Source organism: Pezoporus flaviventris, unplaced genomic scaffold (assembly GCF_033815535.1).
Source record: "Pezoporus flaviventris isolate CSIRO_AGI_PZ_B2104156 unplaced genomic scaffold, CSIRO_AGI_Pfla_v1 ptg000001l, whole genome shotgun sequence".
Classification (NCBI taxonomy): domain Eukaryota; kingdom Metazoa; phylum Chordata; class Aves; order Psittaciformes; family Psittacidae; genus Pezoporus; species Pezoporus flaviventris.
The window spans coordinates 3,365,251-3,392,546 of NW_026892549.1; the positions used below are offsets into that span (position 1 = coordinate 3,365,251).

General features: G+C 39.2%; 1 protein-coding gene across 1 annotated transcript in view; it reads left to right on the forward strand.

Annotated features, from left to right (window-relative positions):
• Window positions 1-1,907: 1,907 nt before the first annotated feature.
• The window catches only part of PTPN4 (protein tyrosine phosphatase non-receptor type 4), a 108,016-nt gene continuing 82,627 nt past the window's right edge, over window positions 1,908-27,296 (forward strand). Inside the window, exon 1 of the mRNA XM_061463753.1 lies at window positions 1,908-2,041. The gene's annotated coding sequence lies outside the window, so the exon portion shown is untranslated. The remainder of the gene's footprint in view (window positions 2,042-27,296) is intronic.

The following is a 27,296-nucleotide window of genomic DNA, read 5'->3' on the forward strand; positions in this document are numbered from 1 at the left end:
TCCTAATTAGAAGACTACATGCAAGCTCCCTTAGTGTTATTCTGCATCTTGCTACAGTTAGGAATTTAATTGTGAAATCCAAAACTCATTCCCAGCTGTATATTCTGTGTCTGTTATTTGGGAAACAGCTGTATTTTAATAAATGCACATTAAAGACAGTTTTCACCCTTTCACACATTCTATAAATACATCAAAGTACTGAGTTGTGAGAACTAAGGTCTCCCAAAGCCAACCTTCCCATAGGCCACATGTGAAAATCTTTAAGGGGCCAAGAGGCACAATACACCTCATACCTTGAAGAACTCTGGCAAGGACTTGCAGTCAGAAATGACTCTCTAGGACATTTGCAGGGTGAGGCTGGGTGGACATGTGGCCAAGACATGTTATACCATTAAAACAGCCGCATTTCCTGTCTCTGGCTCATTTCCATTCACCATTAGGAATCTGACTACCTGGCAGCCCTGATGTCAGTTCAGGCTTGCTGCCATTTAACTGACATTGCCCTGACCTGAAACTTGCACTCAAGACTACTTACAAGCACGGTAACATCGAGATGTACCAGTTACCGACTGTCAGTAAAGCACACTACTGCAGTGCACCGGGGATCACTACCTCACCGCCTTTGTTAAATGCTTCCTCCAGCTCTACTTGCTCATTACGCTCCCGTGCCACCCCTCCAGGGCCAGACTGCTGCCCTACCGTGTCCTGTGGCCTATACCCTACGGAGACTCTGACCAGGCTGGTTCCCAGGCTGCACCTGAGAGTGTGGAAAACTTCATCTCTCCCACCCTACCCAGGCAGGAGCAGCAGCACTGTTTATCAGGAAGGCTGTGGCTACACCTCGCCTTCCCACAGCCCCATTTCTGAAGAGGAGCAACCCCAGCTCTCCCCGGGCCTCCCTGTCCGGGACAGGCCTATGCTGACGGTATTTCGGGTGAACGGCCCGTAGCGGGAGAGAAGACAGAAGCCGAGCCCGTGGGTCCCACCGCCACCATCCCCTCAAGAACGACCTCCATCGCCGCGCAAAACAAGAGACATACTGAGATCACCCCCGCTAGCCCTGCAAACCCCGACACGGTACAGCGCGGAGCACCGCCCCTTAAGTGATGGATGGAGGATCCAACCGATCAGACCGCAGGACAGACTCAGTCCTGCCTCTTCCTTTTTACAGACAAGCAGCTGGGCCAATCACAAGTGAAGCAGACCTCTCACTTCCCTTCTGACTCTCACGAGCTTTCGCAGGTCGGCTCCCGCCCCATCGCCCGCCGCGAGTGACTGCGCAGCCGCCATGTTGGTTGCTATGTTGCGAGGGCTTCTCGTATGAGGCAGGCGGGCGGGCACGAGGGGAGGAGGCTGTTGTTCCTCCACCTTCTCCCCCACAGGCGTTCGCTCACTTGCTTGCTTACCGTCAGGGAGGGCGCTTCTGCAGAGCCGCGCCGCTTCTCCCCTCCCTGGTCCCCTCTGCCTCCCGGCCGGGTCTCCGCACAGGACGATTGCCGGTGTGTGTGAGGCGGAGACGTGCCCCGTGAGGGGGAGACCCGACCAGCCCGGCGCTGCTCTGCCTGCACCCCGGCTCCCGCCTCGCCACCCCTTGCGGCCAGTCACTGTGAGGAAAGGGGAAAAGCAGAGGCCGGAGGGGGGGATCCGCTGCTGTCTCCCCCCTCCGGGCTTCCCCCTCCGTTCCTCCCCCAGCTCTTCCCCTTCATCCACCTCCCGGTCCCTCGGCCCAGCTGCCGCAGTACGATGTGGTCCTCGCCGCTGCGGCTGGGCGCGGGGCGGCTGCTCTCGCCGCTCCCGAGGCTGTGGCTGGGGCGGTCGCTGCGGGGGAACTGAAGGCAGAGAGCGGCGCTCCCGCGCACGGAGGTGCGGTGCGGTGCTGCGCGGTGGTGCGCGCGCGCACCCCGGCGCGTGCCCGAGCGTCTGCGGCGCGTGCCCGTGCGCGGTGCGGGGGGTCGCGGGGCCGCAGCGGCGAGCGCAGCCCCCGCGCCTCTTCCCTCCGCGGTCCCCGCTCCATCTGGAAGGACGTGGCTGTTATATGAAGGTAAGGCCGTCGGGGCGCCCGGGTCTCCGTACTGTGGGGGGAGAGGGGCGTCGGCACGGGGGGTGATACTGTGCGCCGTATTCCTGTGCTATGACCCCCGTCCACCTCCCGTGGCTGTAGGGGCCGCCGCTCCCCTCAGCCTCGCTCTCCCTCCCGTAACTTCGCGCACAGGTCGCCGGTGGCGGAGAGTGGCTGTGCCGAGAGCTCTCTTGGGGTGGGGGGGCGGGGGTGTGGGGGTGCTCTTTCTGTGTGTTTATGTGTCCCCGAAAAGAAGGGAGATGGGGAGATCCGGATCCTCTCTGGCTCAGGCGTCGGGGGAATTGTGTGGAACCGGCCGTCGGCCCGCGGAGAGGGCTCGTAAACAGCCCTTGGGGAGCGAGCTGCGGGGCCGCGGGCGGTGGGGGCAGGTCGGGGCTGTTGGGAACTGTAAAATGTGGTGAACTCTGCTGAGTGCCCGAAACAGATTATTGCTTTTAACATGTTTTATATGAAAGTTTGCGTTCCTGTGCTTTCTAGGCACATGTACGCGTTGCCCTGGTTATGGGCAAGGGAAATGGGTTTGAGTGCTGTCGTTGCATTCCTCTGGTACATTTTTAGTATCTCCCTCAAGCAGAAGGCTTGTATAATCGCCTGTGTCTATATGCGAGAGAGGATTTCGGTGTACCTGGGGATGGGTTAATTCGTGTATACTGTTGCAGCACCAGCTAGAAGAAGAATAACGTCTTTTCCTCTCAAAAAATCTCCAAGAGCTAGTTGCTAAAACTAGATAGCTGCCAGTGGAAGTGAAATGTTCCCACCACTTGCCTATTCAAAGAATTTATGTCGTTTAGTTGTAAAATATATGTGAATGAACTTTGTGCTGTTACTTACCACCCTTCCAGGGCTTCAGTGTGGCCAAGCTGTTACATTATTTTAACTGTGAGATAGAAAGTATTTATGTGATATGTGTATTACAGAAGTGCTAGTGGATCTCAGCTGAAGAATAATTGTTACATTACAGTATGCATATACATTTTCTCACCCACGGGCCCTTTTTTTTTTGCCCTGAGCCAAACTCTGTGTTGAGGGGGGGTTGGGGGGTGGGGAGGGGGTGTGTGAGTGCACGTTTTCCGGCCTGTTACTGGCAAATAACTGCTCTGTAATGCTGGGAGCCGCTGGCGTGTTCACCCACATGCAGAGGTTTATGAGCTTGTGGCACCGTGAATGTGCGTTGCTGGAATACAAGAATGGGGTACATTAGAATTGGTAAAACCATTTTCTTATGAGGTATGTATATTATATTGTAGGAAAGTTTTCCAGTTCATTGCCTAAACATAAAATATTCAGTATCGTGATCTTACGGATGCCATTTTCTTGACAATGGATTTCTTGCTTCACTGACCTAAAAAGTTGTTTTTACATATTGTCATGACTCTGGCTTTGCATCATGTTGATAAAATATGACTCTGGGTGATAAGCTTACAGATATGTATGTGTGTGTCTATATGCTTCCCAGGCACGTTTATGCTTTATAAACTCAGAAATGTGCCCGTTGGTCTGATTTTTTGAGATAATTTTGTTGTCATTAGAGTTTGTGTATTTTTAGATTATGTTTCTGGTTTTGTAGATTTTTTCTTTATTAGATCAAATCATTGCAATACAAATTCATTTTCCTCAAAAGTAGAGATGTAACAAAAGGTAAAATATTAATACATTTTCTTAATGTTTGCAGTTAAGTTTGTTTGGAATCAGGCTCACCTACTTAGGGTTTAGTTTGATGTCAGTTTCTTGTTTGGTAAAATTTTCCACGAAATGTGTAGTTTGTTGCCATGCTTTTTACAATGTCTAATTTAGGTTGTACATAGAAGTATTGATTGAACACCCTTGCTAAAAATACTTGCACTATAGCAGCCGATTGGATGTACTAATACTGTAGCACCAGGAAAGTTAAGCCTATACTGTTCTTCTGTGACTAGAATTAATTTATTAGCAGCTACATTTGTAAAATGTGAACAAAAGCAAAATCCTGTAATCTTAGAAGTAATACTCATGGCTCTATGGAGTGAGCTCTTTATTAATGAATGGAATTCATGTAGTACTATTTACATGTCATTACCATTAGCATATTTGGGATATATTGTAACTTAATACCCAGGGTACATCATTTTGTCTGTGATCTTGCAGTGACCCCTGTTTGGGCAGAGGGATCCACCTACACAAAACTCGCTGCAGGAACTTGTAGCTGTAACAGGCATTCTGTAGCCTTTAGTCTGATGTTTATCGTGAGCATTTGCTGTGTGTGAATGTTTTGTATGTTTTGTTGTTAACCTTTGTGTTTGCGTGGCATGCTATACAGGCTTCTATGGGTGCAGAAAGCTGCAGGATTGGTGCCTGGAGTAACAGCCTGATACAGTAGTGTGTGACATGATTATTTTGGGAAAAAGAGGGTTTAAAATTTCTTTCATATTGTAATTTAGTGCTCCTGAAAGGTCCTGATCAGCATTTCGGGGTTCCATCTCTCTAGGGTCTTGTTATCATTGGTAGGTTATCTTATGAATGTTTTGTTGAATGTGTCTGGAAGTTCTGTGCATTTCTTTATGCTCACATATAAAAAGTAAAATGTGTACTCTATAAGCAGATTCTGGAGAACTGAGTGGAAGTTACAACTTGGAATACACTGGATGAGGAGATAGGATGGTTCATTTAGTCTCTTAAACTAACCTGTACATGGGAAACAAAGGACAGAATGGCTTGCTCAGGCAGTTTAGACCTTAGGATGAGGTAAATGGGTTGGGTTATGTGTCTAAGTAAAATTATGGTGGATTAAAAATTCTGCTTTAACTTTTCAGCTGATCAAAATTTAATTAAAACAAATAGGAGGGGCATGCATGTGTTCTATTGTTGATGTCAACCTTATATTGATAAATAGCACATTTTTGTGATTTGTCTTCTCAGGTTTTCATACTATTAGATCCTTTGATACATCATGATTCTGACTCATCCTTCCCTGTGTTCTGCCTCCCAACCTCACAGTTTGGGTGTAAATTTGGTACAAGATCACATGAATCCCATGCCTTCAAACCCTGTTTTTGTGTTACCTCACTTCCATTCTCACCAGTTAGAAAATGGTCAAACAAGAGAATCTTTCAGCAGATGGTTGATTCTGCTTTCTCTTTTTTTTTTTTTTTTTTTCTTTTTTTGGGTAATATCTCACTTTCACTCTGGTGCTGTCGCTGTTTTATAAAATGGCCAGACAAAATTCTCATGAGTTTTATTATGCTCCTGCATCAACAACTGTAAAAATGGTTTGTGTGTATATATAATATGGGATTGTTTGTTGTTTGTAATGGAAAGAAGGAACTGTGGAGGTGGAAGAAAAAGAGGAGGGGAGAATGGCCTGGGCAGGAGACAAAACCAAAAAAGCTCAACAGTGGCCTGGTAACACAACAGCAGGTCTTTAAAGTCTGGGCCAGCTGTTCATATATGCTTGTTTGGGAACAGAAGCTGTTTTTCCTTGGGGATTTGTAATGCACTGAATTAGCACAAAAATAGTTTTACTTAGGCTTTTGAAAGTCTTTAATTTCTAAAATTTTTCTGTTTCCTCTAAGTTCTCTCTGATACGTCATAAAGGTACGTATCTTCGGGTACATATTTAAAAAATCCATTCTTTATTTTGAAGGATTTCAGAGTTATTAGAAAGTTACTGCTATTTGTCACTTACAAAATAGATTGCTTCAAGTTTACAGCAGTTAATGTGTTCACAGATGTTTTATTGATGTGTCGACATAGCAGAACCAGGTGTCCAGATGTAGGTTACAAGAATATGGTCTTTTATGGTCATCTGTGTTACAGCATTACTAAAGTCTGTGCTGCTTGTACGCTTGCTGTCCCAGTACTATGATATAGAATATTACAGATGATGGTCATGTAGTTACTCAGGTGGATCACACAAGCATAACTAGATGAATATTTGTTTGAAATGTGAGAATTACACCAGTTTCTTCTTTCTTAGCTTATGTGCCTTCAAAAAAAACTTGGTAGGGTGATGCAATTAGACCTCTCTTGGCCCATTACTTCTTGGACAAGTTATAAGGTGACTGTTGGGTGATAAATGCAATTCCATATGCGTGGTTTATGAGATACTGCCATCTCTACAGTTACATGAGGAAGGGGGAAATGGCTAATATCTATTTAAAAATAAACAGTCTTTTAATTATGGGTACTTATGACCTGTAAGGAGGAATGCTCTAGGAAATATTTTCGCTGATTGGGAAATGAAATGCAGTTGCCACTTTAGAGTTTTCAAGCCATCCATTAAATTTTAGAGGAAAAAAAATGATAATGCATTTGCTATTGCATGTATGTTTGTACATTGCCCTTCTCAACATTTCTTATTTTCTGCAGGGTAACTACCTGAGAGAATGACTGAATTATTCTGCATGACCAAAAGCCAAAATCTTCAAATGAAAATCAAATGTAGTGCTGCTAGAGATTAACATTTTCACACGTGGATTTTTTAATTAGAATGGTGTAGATTAGATTAAAGGAAGATGTATTCAGTTCTCTTGTCAACCTGGGGTTTATACTTTAAAAATCGCTAAATATCTGGTATTAAATGCTGAAAACCTTGTTCTAACTGAGGCTTTTTTGGGATGATGTTCCAGTCTGGAGGCTTCAGTTGAATGTAATTTTGTTATTTTGTTTGATAGTTTTAATAAGGTAATTTTATTTTTTATTTTTTTTTTTAGTAGAAATACAATTTGAGTTTATGCTGTTAATTGTGTTTGTCTCTAAGAGGATATTAACTTTTAAGACAGTTGGGTATACTTTAGCTTTTCCTGAGTCCTTTGGTGAGTTTATTCCATTTATGTACCAACATCTTGCTGCTTTAAAAAACCCAAACCAACCAGCCCCAAAAAACCCCACAAACCAAATCCCCAAATAATATCCTGTGTCTGTTGTGAAAGACCAGAAATAAGAAACACTGAAACTGAATGTTTGTTGACTGCAATGGAAGTTACTTTTAAAATGTTTTCTCAGATGAGAAAATTATTCTAAGTCTTATATATATGTATTATGGCATCGGTCAGGCTTAAAGCCAGAAATTGGAACTCTATCTGCAGCAGATAGCTGTCCATGTAAACCAAAACATCAGCTGGTTAAAGATAAGAACCTGCTATGTTTCCTCTGTCTCAGAGATGTGCTAGCATACTTTTTCTTGGAAGAAGGTTAACAAGCAGTAGTGTTGTGTTTTCTTTAGCAGTGGAAAGTGGTATTTGCAGAAGAGGCAAGCAAGTGGATTTGATACACTGAAAAGCTGTGTTTTTTAAAAGAAGAGATTCAAGTGTGACATAGCAGAAACTTGTGTTCTGTCTTGGCCGTGCCAATAGAGATTCAGTAGAGAATAGAAATAGAAATGTTGTTCATTTCTCTGGGTAGAGAGCTGACCACCTTTTCAGTAAGAACACATAGAAGTATACCTGTTAGTGGAAGAACAGTTATTGCTGTTAACCCTCTGAACTCCTGGGTTAGCATAGCTTTGTCTGGCTGAGTGGATAATTTCCTGAGGATGCCTTGCTTTGTATTTTCCTAAGACATGTCAAAGAGTAATAAGTTTAAAAACATGCTCATCGTAACTTAAAGCTCCCACCATAACTGATTTTTAGGGAAAAAAAAAAATTAAAAAACCAACATGGGATGTATTTCTCCTGGGACAAAAGAGGATGCTTCTCAGATCTTACACCAGTGATTCAATGCGTTTACTTAAATAATTGAAAAATAAATAATAAATAAAGACAAAGACAAAATAATTTAGGAGGAAAATCACATGGTGAAACTGTGGACTTGTTTGTGGTGTGGTTTTTTTTTTTTTTTGCTTTTTTTGCTTCTTTTTTTGAATTCAGAAGTGCTTTTGAGGGTGGGAAATGCAGACTTCCCATGAAAAATTGGCTTAGGAGAAAGTTAAAATTAACATACGTCACTTTGCATTTGTCCGTCTTTGTACTTGTAACAAGCTTTTAGTGTCATCTGAAAAAGTAGTAAGACATATTTTTGTCTTTAGATTTATGAATAGAGTTAAAGGTGGCCAGTGCTGATGACCACCAATGTGTTGCAGTGTAAGTTTTTTGGTTGTGGTTTGTTTTTTTTTTTTCTTTCCTCTTTTTTCCTCCATGCAGATTGTGTATGTGCACTGCATATGGCAGCTTTTTATTGTCTCTAAACTGCATATAGCCTTAGTACTGTTTTTGAAGCATTCATATAGTGTGCCTACTCAGAAAAGGTATACTTCAGGAATAGGGACTTGTATAAAATAGTTTGTCTTTCTAAAAATAGAATTTTATATCACTTGGAATTTGAGTTTTAAATCACTGTGGCCTGTAACCTCCAAATTGTGAGCTGCTATTAAGACTTGCCTTGGAAGTGGTTCTGGCTTTTTTTGGGAGGCAGGCTGCTGTTAGGATTGATACCACAATCTGTTTTTAGTACTTGAGTGCAAATGAAGTTATGGGTGAGTCCTGGGAATCCTAATCTGCAAGTAATTCTCCATTTACTGTGTTTTAGTATTGTGTGTTGACTCTGTAAGAAGACATGCATCCTGTTAGCTCATCTCAATGCACCTGCTTTCCTTGGAGCTGATCTCTTTAATGTTTGAAAGGACCTTTCCAGATGTAGTGTTTATGGAAAAGGGTTAGAATGTGTCTGCCTCTAAAACTTAAAGAATGTATCATGTTTGTCTAAGTCTGGATGAACAAGACAGGAAAGAGGAAACGGGGAGATGCCTTGCAGTGATTATAAAACATATCAAGTTTTGAAAAACACAATTAGGAAAGGTGAATAAGGGGTTTTTTTTGTTTGTTTGTTTAATATCAGCAAATCTCATGACCACATGGGAAGCTGCTGCTGAAATAACTGTGGAACATGCAAGCACAGGAGGGGGAAACTGAAATACAGAAGTGGCATTACAATGGAACATATAGATCAGTCAGCTATGTTATGGGGTCCGTCATACCTCCAAATAATTTGAATATATTTTAGTTTGCTTGGTTTCTGTGAGCTTGAGTTAGACTCCTGACTTAGATCTTTCATTATAGGGCTAATACAGTTGCTTCTAGTTGTGCTTCTAGATTCTCAAATTCACTGTATGTCCAGCTACGTAAGGAGGGACAGAACATTAATGGTGGTAAGAGTTTTTAACTTTTATCTTTTTTAACCCTTCAGTTATGAATATTTTGCTTTTATTTTCATTTTATGATATATTAAAATATACCATATAAGTCAGAATTGTAAACCACTCAGTTTGGAAATGGCTTGAACTTTTAAACTTTCAGATATTCATATTTGGGACTAAGGACATAATTTTTGGAGATCTTTGTCAGGAAAGCAAAAGCTATTTTTTGCTTTGCTTTCCTGGGTGGTCTGATTTGCTTAGGCATCTTCATTTACTAGATTTGCTATTACTTTAGAGACCTTAAGGCATTGGTGATATTGTGTTTTCCGTTAGCTCCTAGTATAGATTTTGAGTTCTTTGTTCTACGGCTCTTGGATCTGCTGGGTAAGTGACTTGGTATCTGGGGAGGGGCAGAATGTGCTGGATATTCTCTGGGTTCTGTTTGTAAGGCCCTTTTTGACTTTTCACAGTCCCTGTGCTTGCAGAAACTGGATTATTCTCAAAATTTGACATAATTAAGTGAATTTTATTGACTTGAATAGTAAGCATAATAAATGTATTAATTAAAACATCTCTGCTTTCAAAACCAAGCCACTTAAAAGGCTGAGAGAGATACAGTAAGAAAATGAGGCATGAGTAACCATTAAGGATATATGCAGTTACACTTAGAATACCTCTGTAGAAGACTAGAAAATAGACTGAAAATTAACATCTCACAAAAAGTCCTCTAAGAGGAAATTCCTAAAGGAGAACTTCATTCTTGAGATTAATTAAATGAAAGATTAGAAATCCTCTAGATAGCTGTAAGCTATTTAATAAGACTGAAGTAAGCAATTAAAAGACTCAGTTGTAGTTACCAGCAGAGGCATTGCCTTCTTTTTATGATTCTGGTGCTGCTCCCCCTCCCCATCACATATGCTCTCTCTCCTTTTACAGGAAAGCTGTATGTGAGGCTCATTAATGCTAGATGTTTTCTGCAGAAGAATTTTCATAAAAAGCATCCCTCTCTGAATAAGGGTAATGTAGATGATTACTTCTTTGGCATTGAAAACACATACGCAGTCCTGAGAAAACAGGAATAAAAGTGCTTTGTAGGAATTATACTAATGAAATGTATGTGAGAGAGTAGCTTGAAAGAGAAAGCTGATTAACATCTGAAACTTCAGCTAACATTTAGCCACCTTTGAATAGAAGTCGTGTTGCCAATAAAGCTACTTTGTCAAATCTCCGGTTTCCATTTCTAAGTCACATTGATGTAAGCATTTTTCAATCCACCTCTTTACAGTTCACCCCCCCGCCCCCCATATCTTCCAGACAAACAGATTAATTCAGACTGTTCTGGGAAATGGTTGTATTTACTCTGGTATCTGCAAAAGGCATTTTTCACTTCTGACTTTCTCATTCATTCTGAGTATGTTTTGCATTCTGCTGCACCTGGAGTACCATGACAATTGTGTGTGCTCTAGCATTTTTGTACAATAAGCTGGGGTGTGTTGTATCACTGGAGATCTATCCCTCATCTGAGGGCAGTGTGTGATAGCAAATCATGTCGTCATGTTAGGGAAAAAAAAAATGTAACTGCAGACTGACACTAGATTCCCCAAGATTGAAGTAATTGCCATAGTTCAGCAGAATTACTGTGCTACAAGTAAATGAGACAAAACAGAAAAAAATGAATCCTTACATGTACCAAGTAGTGCTATTATGATAATTTTAAGTTATTTCAAAATGTTACTGACTACTTAAGTCATTAAAGAACAGTCTTTTTATGAGAAGTTTACGTGAAAACAGATGAGGTCTTCAGTGAAAATAAAGATAGACTGATAAAGGAGTTTTGAAGGTAAATGTGTTAATGCTATGTTTTTTTTTTCTGCTGTAAATGGAAAGCCATATTTTAAAAATCTGCTTTCCAGACCTATATGGCTTTAATGAGTACTCAGAAAAAAGCACAGTGAAATCTTTTTTCTTTTGGCAATGTATAAATATCCTTATTTTCATAACATTTAAGATGAAAACATAATCCATTGTCAGACTTTAAGCAAAATTGTAAAAAGGGATTCCTTTCCTAGTGGTTGTTTATTGTCTTTATAATAGTTCTTTGTGTCTAAGTAAAAATAATAAAAAACGCTGACTAATTATTTATAAAATTTTTTTTTTTGGTAGCTTTCAAAGTGTGGAAATGGGCTTGCAGCCTACTATGCTATGTACAATTACTAGAAACCAGTTTGTGTTTTAAAGGCCTAACATTTCTAAAGTTGAGGTAATGGATTTGTCTCCTTAACAGTGTTGGTGGGATGTCCAGTTGCCTTGCAAATGCTTTAAAGTGTATTAAGAATGGCACAAAAATGAATGCTTAGGAATGAGGGCATTGGAGACCCAGGTCTCAAGCCTTCGATACACTTCCAGCACTTGCAAAGAAAGTTCTGTAATATATGTATTCTTAATAACTATTTTAACTAATGTTGCCTAAAATCAGTAGGGAATTGGCTTTCGGAAGTGTATCTGTTTATTGTCCATCATATAATTAATATATATTGTGCACTTCCCATATATCTGTGGACATGCTAAATAAAATATCTTCATATTGTATAGTGGACAGAAGGAGTGATACTGTTTTAAAAATCTGTAACACTAAACCCATGTTTTACTGGAAAACATATTTGAAGAGTATCACAAGAATTTTTTAAAACAATTTTTGAAAAGCATATAGCAATGTTCATGCTTCCTCTTTAGGAGTGAAAGGGAAATGTATTTTGTACAAGACTTCATCATTTCTGCCAAGCAGTGTGGTACATGCTAGCACTTCAAAAAAACGTTGAAATGTTCTGTTGACTTTTTGCAACTTTTTTTGGCAATACTGTGCTTTCCATTTATTTTGTCCCTTGTTTAGCAGTTTTTTGTGTGTGTTTTCAAAAGCACTTCCATTCACCATTCAAGGAATTCAATAGAATTCTAATAGGAACTGCACATAAATAACTACAGAAATCAATGCTTCAATTCAGCCAAGAGTTTTTTGTGACTTCAAAAGCCACAAGAGCATTTATTATTAGAAACACACAATTGACTTTTCTTGTATTATCTTTTTGCATAGCGATTTGTTTTTTACCACCACAACAAGATGTTTGACAGTTTCATTTGAAAATGATGTATTTACATTTGGCATTCAAAACAGTGTAATTTTTATCTTTTCTGTGACTCTCTAATCATGTTAATTTGCATATTCAGCTCTGTGCAGAGGTTATTAGTGAAATATTCACTGGTGGATTTCTCCTCAGAGGTCAAGCAAATATTAAGTGTAGTTTTTTGTTCCTGTATTGTAGTGAAAATCTAAAGAAATCTTTAATGAATGGAGTTTTGGGGTTAATTTTTGTCTGTTCAGCTTACGCAATATAAAGCATATACTCTTTTCCGAAATTCTCCATTTCCTGACTATAGCAACTACAAAAGTAACCAACCTAGCACAAGGTTGTCTTGGAAGTACTTCCAACCTTTACTATTCACATTGCACCTTGGGCCATGTCAACTGTAACAGTCCTTTCAATCCTGAAGATTTTAGATGGGTTATACAGAGTGAGATGGTCTCAAAGGGTGTTGTTTGAGCACACTAGAAGCTTTAGAAAATTAATGCTGCTTTTCTTTTGAAATAGCCCCAAGATGATGTGACATGAAATACAATGCTCTGTGTTCACTAGTACTTACTGTCTTCTAAATGGATCCCTTGAGTGCTGTGGCTTTGGGACAGCTCTTGTGCACAGTTTCCATCAGGTTATCCTCTTGGGTGTAAAGCATATCCAAAAGGAAACAGAGTTTTGTTCTGGTTGTCAGTTGGTTACTCGTCAATTAATGGATTTTACTGTATTAAAATTTTGTTTTTCACTGTTGCTGATACTTTGAAAAACAAAGTCAAGTTAACAGCAGGAGCTTTTAGATTGCAATAGCCTTTCCCCTCTGCCCCTCCCCCAAACTCCTAATTCCTGCTCACAAGCCAGGCTGGTTCTGCATGAGGATGATGTCATGTTAGGAACTGCTTTGTGTAATTTCATCTTGGAACCAACTGGTGCCATGACCCGTGACTTGTGTCTCTCCTGGCGCCCTTTACCTTGAGATACAGACCAGCAGTCCCACCATCATGTACCTTGTTGTTGCATTGAGCAGATGCTGGTGGTGGGTGCGTGTTTTGATACTTGAAAAACATTTCAGCTAGATGGAGAGGTAGAGAAGCATGGCCTGTCCTAATATTTGAAGTGGAAAGACTACTCAGGTGAACTTACACTGCACCTTGAGAAGGGTTTTAATGGTGTTGAGGGGGAAGAGAGGCAAGGTAGAGCATGGTGAGGAAAAAGACTAGTAGCGCAGTGTCATAACTGTCATTCCATTAGTGTTCAGTGTTGTCACTTGGAATTATATGCATTTAGGATTTGAGTGCTGCCACAATGTTAGCTTAGGAAAAAGATAAAGGAAGAGAAGTCAGACCTTCTTTTGGTTCCTCAAAGTTCTTCCGCGCTTCCTTTTAGCGCTTCTGTATAATTCAGGTTGCATTTGAGTCAGCTGCTTTCATCCTGACAATTATGTCGTTTGAGCATCCACAAAGTTAGTATGCTAATGTCTGCATTTCAACTGACTGATAGGTACACCAAAACCTATCTTACGTTTGTCTGTGCAATATAAAGCTTCTTTTAATTTCACTGGCTGTTCAGCATTTACAGAAACAAGATGATGGAACGCTGCTGGCACAGTTTCGAAGTCTAATGTCTGAAGTTTATTAAACGTGGATTTCTTCCTGAAACACACTCTGGCCCTTCCTCTGTTCTTGTAGGTGCTTGGTATTTAACTCGTATATAAGCCAGACTGAAAGAAATAATAATGGGTATCTAAAAATTATGTGATTGTTATGAAAACTTGATTCTGTTAAGGGGCAAAAAAGGCTTTTTAGATTTGTCTGAAAGTAAGCATTCATTGTATTTTCAGGTTTGTGAGTCTTCTGCTTCCTTATGAAACCCAGTTCATGACAGTAGGCAAGACAAACCGGATGCCTCGTGTTTTTCTTGAAATCGTCTGAATATTATCCATCCCCTCTTGCACTGCTGCTTTTACATAGCTAATCCCAAATGTACCAGTGGAGAGGAGAAGAACATCTATAATTTGTTTTGAATGCAGGAAAGAGAAACAGAAGAGAAAAGAATCGGAAAAGAGAAGGGGGAAGGGGGATGACTGGAAAGAAACAGTCTTCCCAACTCTTGGAAGTAGTTGCCAGAAAACCTGAAGTGTGAAGGTATTAAAATACATTATTGGTATGGAGCAAAAAAGACTTTATTGCTTGATAGAGTGTGCTGTGTTTTGTAGGTCCACCCTATCATGTAATCCCTTGTATTGAACGTCCTTTCAAACTTGTTGACATTCCTTATACCCTGTTTGTAAAACAGGTGGTTAGAAATTTACCTCAGGCAAAAAATGCTGCCTTAAATTTGGATTACATTCTTCTCTGGTTGCTTTATTCATTGTGTTTTGTACTCATTCATTTTTCAGAAGTGCGTTCTCCTGCCTGGGCAGTGTGTAAGTCTGTTGCTCTCCTCCATATCATTTAGAAACAAGTATCTAATTGGTGTTAACATTTTAAGGTTCTTAATAAATGTTCCATCAGTTATGTATGGAGAAAAAATTGTGTTTCGAAGTGCTTGAAAACTATGATACATACAGTTTTTGCAGTCTCAGGTGAATCAATCTGAATTCTTTCTGGTTTATCATTATTGTGCTTTCTCAAGTATTTCATTTTGGTACTGGAACAGTCTCTTGACAGTTCTTAATTGACTTATGCCTCTCTTTTTAGCAAAAAAAAAATAGGGTCTGAGCTTTTGCAATACTGAGCAGCATGAGAGAGGACCTTCATCTGTCCTGTGGGCTGTGCGCCTGACTAAGCATCCTCATATGAGGAATTCCATGTCTACAGAAGCATGACATAGCTGGGTTATGTTTGCATCTGATGACCTACTAAAAATATTCTCTTTCCTTCCCACTTACCTTCTAAAATCCTTGTCTGCAAAATTGGTTTATAACTGCTATGTATACAATATCTCTATTTTTGTAGTGGATTATGCCTGCTTGAGAGAGTATAGAAATTGTTCAAATTCTAAAAAGAAATGTTTTTGGAAGATAGTTTTCTAACTAGGTTTTTAAGAATAAATGTTCTTGTGTTCTGGAGACACTAAAGACAGTAGGAGTTATTTTTTTCCTAAGTTTACACTTGTTTTACTGTGAATGAAATAGATCTTAATTAAGTCTCAGTAAATGACTGGATACAATGTTCATGAGGAGTTGTGGAAATTGCTGGGATTAGTAAAGAAAGCACAGATTGGATCAGAAGCTGACCATAGAGAAGACTGCAAACGGCTATACCGTAAAAGCAGCTAACAGGATAGAGAGAGATTATTAGTCATGCTCTTCAAATATCAGTCTTGATATTATTCCTGTCTGATTACATTTGTTAACAACCTTGGTGTTAACACAAGAAATACGTCTCTTGTTCTTAAAAGCTGTAGATAACTCAGAGTTCAGATTTTTTTTTTTTTTTTTTTTAAATCCTGTAAGGAAATTAAGATAAACCCATAGATTTAAGTACTAAAAAAAATAAAAGATCAGTACAATTTAATGATACGAAATCAAGTATTTAAGGCATAAGAGTGTATCTTTGGTTTAGGAATCATGAATTGCTAAGTAGGAGGAATTTGGTAATGCTCATAGTAATTAAGTAATAACTCACAATATGAAGTACCAGCAAGGCTTAACCCACTGAATAGTTGACAGTGAACGGCCGACAGAGCAGGATGTACTTAATAATTTCTGCTGTGTCTGCACTGGCTAATGGTTTTTGTTACTGGCTTGGGTAACACAAGAGAATTGAGAGTAGCCTGTCTAAAGTTTCACTTGTAGCACCAGCTAAGGGTGACTGTGAATATATCTGAGGAAGAAGTTTCAGTGCAGAATACTACTTGAAACTTGGCAAGGCAAAGTAGGATCAAATTCATTAGTGTCTGTAGAACATAGTGTGTCTCTTAAAAATGAATTTAGAAATAACCTAGTGCCTCCTCATAGCAGCCTTCCAATATATGAAGGGGGCCTACAAGAGTGCTGGAGAGGGACTCTTCATCAGGGACTGTAGTGATAGGACAAGGGGTAATGGGTTCAAACTTAAACAGGGTAGATATAGATTAGATATAAGGAAGAAGTTCTTCACTATGAGGGTAGTGAGGCACTGGAACAAAGTGCCCAGAGAAGTTGTGGCTGCCCCATTCTGAGCAGTGTTCAAGGCCATTTTGGACAGAGCCTTGAGCAGCCTGGTTTAGTGAAGGTGTCCCTGCCCACGGCAGGGGGTTGAAACTAGATCATCTTAAGGTCCTTTCCAACCCTACCCATTCTGTGATTGTAAAACTATTTTCTAAGAAATAATCTTTTTAAAGTTTAGACTGTTTCTCTTGCACAGTTGTTTTGTAGACTTTCTTTACTTTTCGCATGAGAATACACCTGGGAAAAAAAAGCATTCTTTGAGAGTTTTGAAACGTCTTAGCTTTTAAAAAGAATTACATAAATCAAATTTCAACTCTAAGACACATTTTCAATTTTAATATTAATATTAAAAACTTAGTTTTAACAGTAACCTATATTATAGGTAGGTAGAACTGGCAACAAACTGAAATAATGGCCTCACACTTCAGGAGATTTGTGCTGAAACCAGCTGAGGTCGTAAAAGAAATTCTGACTCTGTCCCCATTTCTCTGAAATAGAATGCTGGTGCTCAGTCTGATATTAGGACAGCCAAAAGGTTGATCAACAGGAACATCTGGAACTGAGTGTCAAATGGCCTCATGTGGCAGTACAACTAACTGGAGCTCACTCTTAACATGTGTCCTAGTTCAGATTTACAGCATTTGCAGTAAGATTATCAGTCTGTTATGCTTTTTTTCCTCTCTCTTGAGTTTGTAAAAATATAGGAAGGGGAAAAAACCCTTTATTTGTTTCTGAACGATTGATGTAATTTTAATAATTGTGTGGAGTAGGTAATGTTCTTTAAAGCCTTTTGTACATCTGCTGTGTGCACTGGTCTGGCTGTCTCAAAAACTTTTCAGTGCCAACAATGTGCCAAGGTGAGCTGATCATGTGTTGTAAACCTTAAGGGTGTTTGGAATGCTTTTGATGAATTGCCTTTCCTTTAGGATTTCTGTTCCAGCTTGCCTTTAGTCTCACCTGAGCTTACTTGGATCAGCTTTATAGCAATACAAAAAAAAAAAAAAAAAAATTGCAGGATTTGTCTACATAGGAATTTCATGTAAAATAAAATTTTGCAACCAGCAAAGTCATTATTTCAAACTTGTCCTTATGGATGTTCTTATTCCCTGTTGAGTGTCTCATTGACTTTTGATTGAATGCCCTTCCAGAGTCAAATAAAGGCAGCCTTAATGTTGAATAAATGGGTGCTGTTTTGGATTATGTTATGTTGTGGATTATGTTGGATTATGAGAAGGAGAGAAGAAAAAAGAGAAAGAACAAGATGTGTTAGATTTTTAGTAAACTGACTCAGAACCTGGACATCTGAAATGATTTGTCTTGAACCTCTGGGGGAGGCATCTTTTTTCTTTCTCAAGGAAAAAGATTTTTGTGGAGTCTTCTATGTATGTTAAACATTTTAACTATCAAATTGCAGGAAAGCACAAAATACCAATGTGTATGGGACCTAAAATTGTAAATATATTTCATGTGATAATTAAATTCTACATGACTTGGGCTTCTAAGCACTTCCACCAGTTCTGAAAAGTAAATTTACAGTATTATTTCAGTGTCAGTTTCTCTGCATTTGTTTTAGAAAGAAAACTTAAGCTTCTAAACCAGTTAAATGGTATTGAAGAGTTCATTTGCCATCTGAAAGACATCTTTCAAGTTGTAACCTAAAGCAAAGCTGTCTAATAGATAGGTGCAGCTAAAAATACATAGGGATCTTAATACTTCTCCTTTGTGCCCAATTAAACATTGGCTACTGTGTACAAATATTTTTCTTCTGTAGCAATTACTGTTCCAGGACCTACACCCTTGCCTGGTGTAGTCATTTTCCAGATGTTAACTCAGCCACACGTACTTAAGCCTATGTTAGCTCAACTATTTTCATAGACTATAGCAGTAATACATCCCTTGAGCATCATAAGACCTCTGAAGCAAGGTTCTCTATGGCTATGCAGATTACTACACAAATTTTTTAATGGAATTACTGTAAATGTTACTAATACTTAGTCTTTTCAGAGGATATATACATTCACTGACATCTTAAAAGTTGTGTTCATACATCAGAACCTTTCTGAATAGTAGTATTAGTGCATGAAATCTTTCATTTACAAAGGTTTTGGCCCTTACTGTTGAGAAGAGAAACTTAAGATCATGTGTATAAGTGATGCAGCTCCCCAAACCTGTAGGGAGCCTGCAGCAGTTCCTAGAGGCTGATTGTTTTGTCTGCTTTAATTGTCTTTGACTTTCTAATTCCAGTGCCACCATCTTTGTACTTCTCATGATCTCCTGCTGTAGCCAGGTTGTGATAGAGGTGGGTGGTAGTTGCTGTGGTTTTTGGCTAATGTGGTGCAGCAGAAGCAGTTGCACAGAAAGGTCGAGATCTAGGATGCTGCATTCAAATAACCGCTAGACACAGCTGATAATGACAGAAGTTTGAAAGGGAGGGAGTGTATCCTACTTTATCTCCACCTGTTGCTGCTGCTTCTTTTCTGCTTTATCCACAACTGGGCATTGGTACAGGCCTTTGGAGTCCATCCCTGTACAGCTACATGGTATTTTCAGGTAGGAGAAGATGTATCATCAAGCAGCTACATAATGAGCTTGGCCTTGCCTACCCCACCCCCTACTGCCTCGGCCAAAAGTTTTATACCAGTTACATTAGGTGCACTGATGTGAAATTCGCAACATCTCTAATCTCGTTTGTATTTTCATACCTCAGAATATCATGTGATTTTGTTCTATTGGCAAAAGCAGCAATGATGATTTTCAGTATCTATTTAGACTTGGACATCTGCAAGGTAAAAAATTGTTATGAATTAAAAGTCTAGACTCCAGCAATAATCTGACAAATAGTAAAACTGAGTAAGAAATTTAAGTGAAAGTTTCAGTTAGAGAGGCTAATTGTAGAAAAGTACATCGGCACCAACTACAACAGGAAAGTCTGTTTTTCTGGAAAGGTTTGCCAAAGTCATTGACAAAGATAAAATGCAGTCTTTCCTGAGCTGTTTTGTGTGATTGTGTGCCAAAGATGATATGCTAAAGGGATCACAGACTTTATGCCAAGTTATGCGGGATTTAAGGATTGCTTGTTAACTAGAGGAGGAAATTTTTTCTGAGTTGCATAAATTAACCTTTCTTCTAACAATTTATCTTTTGTTTATGTATTACTGTTCCTTGTTCATTTATACTGTCATCATCATTCCCCCTTCCCCACTATGCACTAGTGAATTCTCATTCCATGGGGGAAAAAATTCAGAAAGGCTGGCACAGTATGTGCTGCAGATAAGAATCCAATTGCTGTGTTGGATCAGATTAAAGATCCAGAACTCATTCATCATTGTCAGGATTACTAACATGGAGAAGTGTAAGACGCAGGTCCTGTATACAGTGAACCTTCCTTGGTGTAGTCACATACAAACTGTTTATAAATCAGTTTCCTAGTTTTGTTTGGTTTTAAGATGTAGATACTAATGGCTGTAACTTTTATTCTTTAGGAGATGCAACTATTTTTACATGCTCATGGTAAACCCACAAGCATTTCCGATATCTTTTAGGTGATGAAGTACTGGACTGAAAAGGAAGCCACTAGTGTGTTATCTTTTAAATAGAGTATTGTATAAGCTTTAGTGTTCGTTTTCATAGCAAAAGAACAAACAAGCATACATTTGAAATTGTGAGGATTGTGTTGTTTATACATATGGCATGGAACTGTTATAAAAGACCTCATTCTAATGCCAGTCCTGATAAGAACAGCGAGAGATGTATGACCAGTGTGGGCTGCTGCCACTGACTCACTGTGTAATGACAGGCAAATTACTCAGTTTTCTGCATCTCGTTCTACTCCTTTAGAAATGAGAAATACTGTTTCCCAGTAAAAAGTCTTTGAGATCTTCAGATAAAGGAGGAGTTTGGTTTTTTTTTTTTGGTACGCCTACTGAGTATATAAATTTGAAGTGAGAAAATGCAGCAAATACCAGGTTCTATGCAAGTCTTTTACCAGTACAGACACAATATGATGAGTCTTGCTTCTCATTCTGGTTTGTATTAAATCACCTTGTGCTCCTGAAGATCTTTGTAAAGCACAAGTGAAAAGATGGGTTTAGGTCAGACTTGGCACTTGAGTCTGTGTTCTCTTTAAGCCTTTTTATAGTTAAGTACAGCTTCAGTAAAACTAACATGTGCATTGATAACTACCATTCTGTTTTCTTTGATATGCCAGACCCTGTACCACCTTCAGATGAAATAGTACATAGAGCCTTTAGAGCAGTTTTCTGTCAGTCTCCATCACCTCTTTTATGTAACGTCTTTGACTATGTTTTATCACTGAACCTTCATGTTTTGGGAAACTTGATCTTTCAGGAATCATCTGTGTTAACACTATAGTCTTAATCTTTCCTCTTGTACGTCATGAAACAAAATACGAATTAATGATTCAGACACCACAAAACAAATCACATGCCACTTCCCAACTATTCTTCATTGTCATTGTTTGCTGCATTGTATGCAAGTCTTTTATTCTGTAGTGAAAGAGACCTAAATAATGCAGGAGATTTTAAGAGGGGTCAGTAGCAGGTAAGTGGTGAAATGATACAGCAGTTTCAGTTATATACTGAATACTGTTTGGATAAACATAAACAGAATGCTGTTATTTCAGCACTGACGTGATTTTTTTTTTTTTTAATAAATTCAGTCTTATTTTATGGTAGTTGATAAATAGCTGTGGAAGTGGTGGAGGGTACATCAAATTTCTGGTCTCTGATGCTTCAAGGAAGAATATGCTGTTCCCTCTTTTTGTAAGTGATTGCCCCTTTGGTTTTGCATCTTCATCTCCTTCCATTCCATTGATCATAATATTTCATGCCTTTTTTTAAATGCTGACTTCCTTAGATGTTCACATACCCCCCCCCCCCCCCCCAAGTGCCTGCTTTAGCTTCAGTATTTAAAAAAAAAAATAAAAGAAAAAATAAATTCATCCCATCAGTGACTGTAGCCATCGCCGTTTTATCTAGTCATGTTCTGTCCCCAGTTCAGTAAATACACAATAAAAAGCCTTTGGTTTTGAAAGTCTTTACATTTTCCCCCACCTTTTCAACCATTTCCAAGTCTTGAAATTGCTTTTACTGAAATGAATGATCTTTACTTAGCTGGATGCTAATACTTTTAAACAGGTGTGCTTGTTTTGATCACGGAAGAAGCAGCTTCCCCCCTTTGTGATGCTGTCCTTGTGCTGCAGTAGTGCTTATGCTGCTGCACAGTGAACTGTTTTGGGGAATTGGTTTGTCTGCAAAATCATTTTGCCGAAATTGTGTTGCTGCTTAATTCTCCACTCTGGTTTACCATATGGCTGTACAAATGGCTATGTCAGCAGTAGGGAGAGGATGATGTAAGGCTGGAAATGAGGATCCAGACTCAGGAGTGGGTTAAGAATGCTGTGTTAACTAGTGGTGCCAGGTTATGTCAAAATAAAGAGTTCATCAGAGTAAAGTCTAATTGTCTCTGACATGATCACATCCTACTTCTGGAAATTCTGATTTCTGCTGCTTTTTTTTCTTTATGTCTCTCCCTCTCCCCCTTATTGTTTAATGTGTTTTCCAACTCTGTTTATCTCTTTCTTACAATTGATCAATAACATCACTGAAATCCTTCATTTTTAGGTGTACATAGGAGGTGGAACCTGTCATCCCCAGAACATGTTGAAAACCTATGTAAATCATCTGGGTGGGCCTTATTAGTCAAACCTCTACTATTATTTGGAAATACCTGTCAAATAATTACGATAAGGTTTAGACTGATAAGCTGTTGGAATTGGATATGTATAAGTTTCAAAAGAATTATTCAAATCAGTAGTTTTCCAAGGCAGCATATGGTGAGTTTAGTGTGAGATTTTAAAGACCTCAGCCGTTTTGGTAGGGTCATTGGCAACCAAAAAAAAAAGGTAATATAACCTCATCTGTTTTCATAGTGTCTTCCACCAGGGACCAGATACCTTCACAACAAATAATTTTGCTTTTCATGTTCCTGAAATCACAAGGCGCTGTTTGTCTATTCACAAATGCACTAAATAATCCCACTCTCTCCTTAAGTCTACAGAGACATACACTCATTAGTCTGCAGTCAAGTTATTAGTAGCAGCATAAAAGTGTTTGTGGGTTGTTTCTGGTTTTTGAGGAGGGTATGGGGGGAAGAGTGTGTTTTTTTTTTTTTTTTACTCTACAGATCCTAAACACATTCGGAAATAATGAAATATACATCTGAATTTAAGTTACCTGCAAAGCTGGGCATTTTCAAATCTGAACCTTGATTAAGGCCCACAAAGGATATGACTTCATGTCTAAATCCAACTCTATATACTCCTGCGGTAATGGGTAAATAGATGTTCTGGCTCAATCCAAACCTGTACGTAATACATACATCTGCATGTGTTTAAGTCTTAAAGTGTTTCAGCTAACCTAAGAGTATCTGCCATTGTTCTTAAAAAAAAATCATGTAAATTGTTCCGTCTATTTCTTTATTTACTTGGGGAAAAAAGTAACAGAAAAAGTGGCATTGTCAACAGTGTAATACATATCCCTGAAACAGTTTCTGCAGCTCTGCTTTGATATTCAGCTGTGTACCCTCTGATCAATCATATGAGCTCTAGTTCATTGTGTTGTCTTTGCCTCCTTTATGGCTATTGTAATCCTGATAATCTGCTTTCAAAATTTCCATGTGTTTCTAGGGCTAAAGGATCAATCTTTGGCTCTTTCAAAGATCAAACCACTAAGTAAAAGAAAAATATGAGCTTAATGCACCAAACTGGACTTGATCATACAGATGATCTTTCTGTTTGTTTTAGTTTGGGTTTTTTTTTTTGAGCCAGTTTTTTTTATAAGTAGGTCATTTTCTAAACTTGAGTACCAGGATTTGATGGCACTGCCTTTGTGAAGGTCCCCTTATGAACTGTTGAACTCCTATTTCTTGAAGTCTAACCCCAAATCAGAAATGGAGAACAGACTATTCTGTGTCACATCAAATGTAAATAAATGACATCTTTTTGTGAGTTTATGTTCCATGAGTCTCTACACCTTCTCCCAAAATATCCTGAGTTGCTATTTTGTGTGCACTTGGGGATCTGATGTCATTGTTGTAAGACTGGCAGTACTCCTCTGCCTGGTAGCATTTACTGTCATCTTCCTTCTATTCTCAGTAGCCATATAATACCTTTTTAGCCTGTACCTGTTCTGAACTGCTGGTACCTGCTGATAACATGGTTCGTACTGCCTGCTCTTTTCCATAAGCCCTTGCACACTGTTTTCTTTTTCCCTACTGAAAGGAAGGCATGATACTCATTCAGGAGTTGCTCTTGGATTCCTGGGGTAGTATTTTTCTTGAATTGTTGCCAGTGGAGATAGTGATTGTGTTCTCTTTACCTAAAAGTTGCTGTAAAATAGTTCTGTTTCTCCCATTGCCTTGCCTAGATTTTATGTGCTTTCCATAGATGTCATATTTTTGTCTGTAAGTATTCTGAAAACAGGCATTTAAGTAAAGGTTCTCTGATCTCCCTTAACTCTGATAGTTATTCTGGAAAGTGATTTTATGTTCTCTTAAATTTTCTATCAACCATATTCAGTAGAAAACTGAAAGGAACTTGATAGTGAAGCCAACAAAATAGGCAAACAAACTAACTACGAAGGTGTTAGTAGTTGCTTGTAGTAGTTAGTGTTTTTTCCTGTTTTATTTGAGATAAATATTCAAACAACTATAATTTTAAGACCCATATTTTCCCATCCCTTGTGGTCAGACTGAAAACTGAACAGTCCATGGAATTGTAAAATGAGATGTAAGAACCAGATTAGCAGTATTATTAAAACTTGCCATATAATGGCTACTACTACTCCAGCTACCAGTATCTTCCCATACAATTTTTCAGAATAACGTAACCACAAATTTACAAAATGGCCTAATAGAATGCATAGTGGCAAACATGTTATTGGCTGTTCACAGATGTTAGATATTTTGCTGTAGTGACCACCTTGTGCCAGAGATGTACATGTAGCATAGCCTGTATATCTGTTGGTAAAAAAAAAAAAAAAAAGCCTACCACAAAGTCTGCCTGAGCTGTAGGTTTGGGTATCTGTGCTCTTCAGTTACTTATTTTGGATGTCTTCAGAGCTAGATGAGATTTTTCTGCACTCACATGAGCTCTGTCAGCACTTGTTCAGTCTAGTTGGCACCTCCTCATTTCTCTGGGTTGTTTTTTTTTTCTTTTTTGCAGATTTTCTTAGAGAAAGGTGGATGATCTAACACTGTGAAGAAATTCTAATTTGTGTGTCTCTTTATATACTTCCAGAGGACAGATGGACATGTCTGTTATTTAATAATGCTTGTGTTACATCCTTTGTAGGGAATCAGAATAGCTCATAGCAGTCTGCCTGCCTGTCAGTAGCAGACACAAGCTTCTTGCTGGTTTTGTGTTAAATAACCGGGATTTCTGCTCTGTGGGCTCCAGCTTTCAAAGTTTTGAGAACAGCACATTCTCGGATGGGCATTGTATATTTCTCATACTCTTGGCTGCTGAGAAGTTCTGAGAGATTTTTGGGTGACCTTCTGGTAAATAAACATTCTGTGCTTTTTCTTGGAGAATGGGAGCTACTTTTGAAAAGGATAAAGCAGTGTTGGCAATAAACCCTTTACCATTGCCCCTCTCTCTGATGTACATAACATCACCCTCGTTCTTAAGGCATTGCCAGAGCTTCCTGATACCAGCATCTGAATCTGGAAAGGACAAGCTTTGTTTCATTCTTTCCTCTGAATATCTGAGTGTTCTTCAGCTCTCACTACTCTTCTGCTTGCCTTCTGAGCCACCCCACCATCAACAAACACTTAAGGAGTGGCATGGTACACAGCGCAGGCTACCTGCTGTTTCACAAGTGGTGGGTAATGTTCCTGGCAGCCTCAATTCAGTAATTGAGTGATCCAGCTGGAACTGCATCTTTTGCTCTCTGGCTTCACAGACTCCAGTTTTGGACTGTCTAGCACTGACTTCAAAGGAGAGCATTGGACAAAGCTGAAACTTCTCAAACCTTTACTGGACTGTAAAAGCACCCATCAGGCTGTATGTTTCTACTCCCCTTGCAACTTCTTGGAGCCAGCAAACCATTTCCAGTTATGGGTCACTGGGTTTTCCTTCCTGTGATGTAGGGAATAAATTGTATGCAGTTGTCACATCTTTCCACAGAAGGTATCAACAATTTCATGGTGGACCAGAATGTTGTTTCTGTTTGCTGACAGTTCAGAGACTGTTGAAATCTGACATTGGCTGCCCACCTCAGCAAGTGCATGGTTTTATCTAAATGACAAGTCAGTATTTGCCAACCTATAGCAACAGATGCTTGCTGAAGTGTACTTGTTCTGAAGTACTGCTAATGCTGGTATGGCAGCTGGAATTCAGAAATGGTAATCAGGACTTTGTTGACTAAAATACTCCCCATGATCATAGTACTAATGTAATTATTTAGTTCTCCTTCATATGCTATCAAAGAATGCAGTTTCTATATGCTCCAGGTTTATTCTGCGTTTCATGGGTTGAAGTTTTTTGCCTTTTTGTAATACAGCAAGCTTGTTTGTCTAAGTCACGGATCCTCTAATTATATCAGGAAGGACTTAACTGGGAAAACCAAGATAAGTGTTTGGTTTTTTTTATTTTGGCTTGGCATTCTGAATCTTCATGAGCCTTACTATTTTGGATTTTCTCCTACATCTTTTGTTACAATGAAGCTTGTTGCTGACTCAGTTTACCACTGGGTTTTTGGAAATACCGAATTTCCTAAAGCCCCTATTTAAAGTTCTTCTTTTAGTGAAAGACTTTGGCCCCCCAGAAGAACTGAATGTGGTCTGTGATATTCTGATGAGAACATCTTGCTATTTAGAAAGAAATTAATCTCATCCCATCAGTGAATGTGGCTATTGCTTGTGTGATAATTAGTGCCTTCATTTTGGGAAAATACCTCTTCTGAACATCTGTCAGAGTGTGAGGAAGAGCTTTGTGCTCTCAGTTGAGCATGTACCGCTGTGCAGAGAGACTTTACTTTGCAAAATGACACTCTTCGTGCTTTTACCTGTGGCTCCTGCAGCTCCTTCCAGGGAAACTGGGCTGTGCTGCACAGCTGCTGGCTGGGGAAAGCGTACGTGAGTAGACACTGGAAAACACAAGAACCCAGTTACTGGTTTCTTTGTTAACATGCACATTCCATATCCTGCCATATGTCCTTCTTCTTTAGCTTTTTAGCTCTGGGATATTACAGATGATGTCTTCAGGAGTGCTTCAGTAATGTTGGACTGTGTACTTGTAAAACACTAATAGACTAAAGTAACAAACTTTTTAATAATGTTATGGTAGTGTTAATGCAGCATGGAAAAATGAACTAAAATAATCATCAACAGCAATGAAAGAGCATTTGGTTTTATCCTTTATAGTGGTATTAAATGCGAGACTCATGAAATTTTCTTACCTAACCCTTGAGAGCCTATCTTTACAGCAATTGGGAAGAATAATATTTTTCATAGGCAATATAAATAAACTTCACTTCTAAGATAATATAGTTTAGCTGTTAGCTAACTAGCTTTTTAGCTTAGCCTATTCTTTTTTTAAGGATATGAATTCTAGATAAAGAAAAAACTGTTGGAATAAGCAGTCCAAGGAAGTATTACTGTTGTTGCCTTCTAATAAAAGAAGTCGCATAATAGCCAAATTTTTATGATATTGTGGCTTTGCCCCCAAGGGAAAAAATAGTGGTGCTCTATATGAGGTAGAAGTTTTACTGTCACGTAACGCAGAAGGCAGCAGTTTAGTTATAAAAC